Here is a 5,354-nt window from a genome sequence, read left to right as displayed (position 1 = left end):
TCATAGGTAGAGACAATGCAGGCTTCCATGTTTACGTCCATATGCCGACTCAGTAATGGCCGAAGCTGAACACATGAGCAGCACAACACATGGGTTTGATGCTGACGCAGGAGGCGGCTAATAAAATGAGCTGGCATTCAGACGTAAACATGGAATCCTGCACTGAGTTCACTAGGTATGAAATGGTTCAAATTGTTGAATGAATATGTTTTGTTTTTGTGCACAAAAAGTATACCTCTCTTTTCAAAATATTACGGTTGAACCACTGTAGTCACAATCACTATTTTAACTATGTATTTACTATTTATCCAGACCTCAAAAGATCCAATGACATTGCTGCCAATGTGTGGTTCAGAAAGCTCTCAGATTTAATCAGAGTAAAACAACACCTTAGTTCCCTCAATGACGATAACGACGTCAGCTGTGTTGGCATCTTCTTCTCCTGCAGTGCTGCCCAGTTCAATGATCTTCGTTACATGACTGGTGAAGCAATCTTTAATCATGTCTCTGCTGACATCCTGTCAAATACACAAATAAATGCAAAGTGGTTACAATACTGTACAGTAAGTTGAATGTTCTCTTTAATTTTATGTGATAAGTGCCACACACAGAGATTTGGTCTCGACATCATTAAAGGTGATAGAGAGGATTTCGTCGACTGAGAAACCAAAGACTGTTAGTGAGTTTTTGAAATAGGCACATGCATAAGAACAGCCCCCCTCCTTCACAGCTCATTTCAAAGGAGCGCCTCCCAAAACTCGTGCACGGGTATTGGAACACGAGTGTTTACCACCGGCATTCGCTGTGTCGTGTTAGTGGATTCATTATGTCGGACTCACCGCAGGTGACTCATAATCTGCAGTTGTTACTCCTGTCTCCTGACAGAAACATTGCATGCAGCGCCTGTGGAGTGTGGAAAGTTACTGGAGCGCGCAGCCGCGCTCGTCTCTCACAAGGAACGTCACGGCAGTGATTGACAAGCCAGAGGGCTAATCGTCTACGCGATGATCGCACAAACGATTGGCTGATGTTTTTAAGGCCCTACCTCGTGCACAGATGATTTATATTAATATTATTACTTTCAGTGCACCTAATAAATAGTCTTTTATCAGTTAGTAAAGACAGTCTCAAGTAATATTGCAAAAATGTATAAAACAAAACATCCTCTTTAGCACCTTTAAATCTGTAATTACATGAAGAAAGAGGGAAAAAGGGACTATGACAGATTAAATCCAGAAGAGCTGTATCTGCAAGTCGATTAGAAAATACCTGCAAAGCTACAGTACTGCAAAAGGTTTTAAGCACTAAAACTAAAATTCAGTAAAGTGAGGATGCCTTTAAAATGCTTTCATAAATTGATTTTCATTTACCTTCTATTGATTAAATCAATATTTGCTGTGATCACCCTTTGCACTTAAAACAGTTTTTGGCCTAGTACACTTGATATTGTTTTTCAGATAGCTTTGCAGGTTTTTTTTTTTTTTTTTTTTTTTACATTTTGCAGACATTGCCACAGTTTTTCTTAATTTACGCATTTATTCTCAGCTTCATTTCTTTCTTCATGTTATAATAGACAGACTCAATGATGGTGAGACCAGATCTTCTGTGGAGCACCAACTGTTGTCAGACTCCCTGTGCATACAAAAATCTCACTGGATTATTAAAAATAATGGCAAAATGAATGTTTAGGAATGTAAACTGATATTTTATGCCAAACTAAAGCACAAAGATATAAAAAGTAAAAAAAACATTTTTGGGGATGAAAATACTAATGTGCCCTATACTTCTGCAGTACTGTACATATGCTAAGTCAAAACAAAATTTGAATTCATCTATTAATGTACCTGGTAGGCTTCAATGAGCTCCTCAGATGACTCTCCCAGCGAATAACAGCATCTCGCTTATCTTCAAATTGCTGTTAAAAATAAAAGTAAATTGCAGTGAACATTAACAGTGTACACTTCCATCTACATACAACTATATACATGTCCTGGCAGAGTGAATACTGCAAGCTTAATCAGTGTTGCATAGGCTGTAAGAAGTATTGCCAACTTACCTTGCATGAGCTTGAACGGTGAGTGCAATCTGTGGAACATATGTTAGAAATGTTAATGTCAGAAATAGATTTCTTTTAATAAAATTTGAATATACTTGATTTGAAATTTGAACAGTTAATTTATTTTGGAAAAACTGCATTCAAGTAAGTAGCCTATCAACAATACATTTTCAATCATCTGGTAGAGTCAAAGGGATAGTTCACCCAAAAATGAAAATTCTGTCATCATTTACTCACCCTCAAGATGTTCCAAACCTGTATGAATTTCTTTATTCTGAACACATAAGAAGATATTTTGAAAATTTTTGATAACCAAACAGTTGATGGACCCCATTGACTTCTGTAGTATGTATTTATTTTTTTTCATATGGAAGTCAATAGGGTCCATCAACTGTTTGGTTAACGTTACCTATATTCTTCAAAATATATTTTGTGTTCAGCAGAAGAAAGACATGTATGCAGGTTTGGTACAACTTGATGGTGAAGAAATTTTATTTTTGGGTGAACTATCCCTTTAAGGTTGTCTGAACACATACACTAGAAAATGTATCACTATTGTATAGCTTCAATAGGGAGTATAATGTCTGTTTTACTTGATTGATATGCATCAAATGCTTATCTATTTTATAAATAAGACAAAGCAGTGTAGTTGATGTGGATTAATGGGGTATTAGTGGTTTTGAGTTAATGGACCACCCATCTCAGGGCTCGGGTATCATTCCGGGTTCGTAAATTTGACTTCCGATGCTGTACATGTCCAATTTCTAATTAGAAAACTTGTATTTATAATTCAGATAGCACATGAGGGCACAATTATTTATTCACACAGATGAATAAACAGACGCCCTTCTATTGGCATTTGTCGCGACGCGTCGCGCCGCTCTCGTCCGGCAAAGTTTATTTTAAACTTCACTGTAACTTTACATTAAACTTCTCCGTAGATTAACGTTACATGTAAAATACAAGTCAGTTGTTTTCGACACAGATACCGTTTGCTAATAACGGATGTTTGTGCTAATCGGTTCTTTAGCAAACTCAACTCTGTCGACTATAACAGTTAATGCGTTAACTCTTTAACCACCCGAACTGCAGACAGCTTAATTGCTCTATACTTCTCTGGAAACATAACTAAATAAACAAATATTTTATAACTTACCGTGTAAAAATCAAATCGTCCTTCCAGGAAATTTTCCGTTGCTTTCCTCTTCCTCTGCGCGCCACTTCGGGGACCAAGAGCGCATGCGCATAGATTGCCTGGCTTCGTGGAGTAAGTTTTACTTGCGTTTGTCATTTTTTTGCATTAGTTCATTTTATGACAAGATACTAAGTAAATATTACTTGGGGAGTTCCATTTACATTTACTTATGTATTTAAGCACAATAAAATAAAACGAAACCTCAAGTAGTTTATTGAATTAAACATGACATTCTGAAGTAAAAAGACAAAATAGGATTTGTTTGTAAAATCTACTTAAATTATGCTATCTTTATTTACAAGTTCAAAAAATCATTTTTTACAGTGAAGAACATAAAATGTCCAGTTTTCTTAATGTTATTAGAATGTTATTTAAAGGTTAGTATGATGTTCCTGAAACATTCTTTCAATCATTCAAACACCTGCTGTGAACAAACACTGAAAGAAAGAGAAATAACACACAACTTTCTTCAGCCACAGCCTTAGATGAACTGAAGATAAAAGACATTAAATCTCTGAAGATCTGATTAAACAACTCCACAAACAGCATTACCAGCTTCACTTATTACTAACCAGACTGACTTTATTTCTGTCACACGTCTACAGAAGATCTTACTGAGAATTAATAGAAGTTTAGATGTTTCGTTTGAGGTCACCATCATGGAGTTCAGCATTTGCTTTAGTTGAGCTCTTGACCCTTTGGTATTGTAAAGTTGCTTCTTTATCAGCAATGACATGTTTTTTGAAAACATTTATATTGATCTGCTTTATCAATGCAGAAATCAATCACATTTGCACTTATAATTGATGTTGAAAAAATGTTGAAATTTCAACAAAAAAATCAATGGTAATGTCATTGAATCAATGTTACAATGTGATGTTGGTTCAACATCATGCTTGAACTCTCAGAAAATGAAACACAACTACAACTGACTTAAAGCCACACAGCCTGAAATCAACTGAAGATAAAAGAAGACAATAAATCTCTCAAGATCTCAGCAGAAGCTCTTTTTGAGAATTAACAGGTTTAGATGTTGATGTTTTATTGAAAATGTTTGGTCACCATTTTGGTGATCAGTGTTTCCTTTAGTTGGGCAGTTTGACTCTTGGATTTTTGTGTGAGTTTGTGCTCTTTGTAACAGTATTTATCAAAACACATCATTTGTTGCAAAGAAAACTAGAAATAAGGATCATGATATATTAATCCTACTCCTGAAAATATGGCAGGAATTTTACTTTCTGACCCCTAGACTTTCCACCTCTGCATAACGGGCATATTTACAGTGTGACTAGTTGCTGAACTGGTGACTGGTACCTGCCCAAAATCCCACACATTAAGTCTTGACAGAGGGTATACGTGCAGTACGTGCGCAACACTGTTCTTGTTTTGAAAAATGCCAAACTGCAGTTCACTTAAAGGGAGAGTTCTGATCATTAATCCACCTTCAAGACATTCTGAACCTATATGTTTATTTCTTCTGCTGAACACAAAAGAAGATATTTTGAAGAATGTTTGTAATCAAATGGTTTTCAGGCACCATTCTCTTCCATGGTAATTTTATCCTATGGACTAATACCACTTTGGAGCAGTCTTTGAGGCTAAGCATATCCCATCATCAGGGGCAGACTGGCCATTTGGGGCACTGGGTGTTTTCCTGGTGGGCCGCTGGGCAATGTGGGAATATAAAGAAGGAATAGTAGTACATTTATGTATAATCCCGTCAGCTCAGGCGATTGCTCGCGTGGCCCACAACTCAAAATAATTAACCTTTTTAGCATGCTCTGCACTGTAAAACCTTGACTTTGCCAAATTCTGACAATAATATACCATTTTCCATTAAAACAGTAATATACTGTATAAAACAATGCATTCTGGGAATATTTGTCATTTTCAAGAAAATAGCCTCCAGGAATATACTGTGAGTTAACATCGCTCAAAGTCGACACTGTTCCAAATCACATAACAGTAACTGTAAGTTAAAAAAAAAACAGTTAACATCAACTGTAATAAAATACTGTACACAGTCAGCAAATTTCCCATTGTTAAATTAACACTGCTCAGAGTTTATATGAGTCCACACTCATAGTGTTATAAGTAACACTG

General features: G+C 36.1%; 1 long non-coding RNA gene across 1 annotated transcript; it reads right to left on the bottom strand.

The window, feature by feature from the left end:
- Nucleotides 1-299: 299 nt before the first annotated feature.
- Nucleotides 300-3,465, bottom strand: LOC125265539. Its single transcript, XR_007184278.1, has 4 exons — nucleotides 3,213-3,465; nucleotides 2,057-2,085; nucleotides 1,845-1,915; nucleotides 300-518 (listed from the first exon to the last, which is right to left on the bottom strand). It is a non-coding gene; the product is annotated as an uncharacterized LOC125265539 (long non-coding RNA).
- Between the last annotated feature and the right edge of the window lie 1,889 nt (nucleotides 3,466-5,354).

This window comes from Megalobrama amblycephala, linkage group LG1 (assembly GCF_018812025.1).
Source record: "Megalobrama amblycephala isolate DHTTF-2021 linkage group LG1, ASM1881202v1, whole genome shotgun sequence".
Taxonomy (NCBI): domain Eukaryota; kingdom Metazoa; phylum Chordata; class Actinopteri; order Cypriniformes; family Xenocyprididae; genus Megalobrama; species Megalobrama amblycephala.
This window is presented reverse-complemented; position numbering and strand designations above follow the sequence as displayed.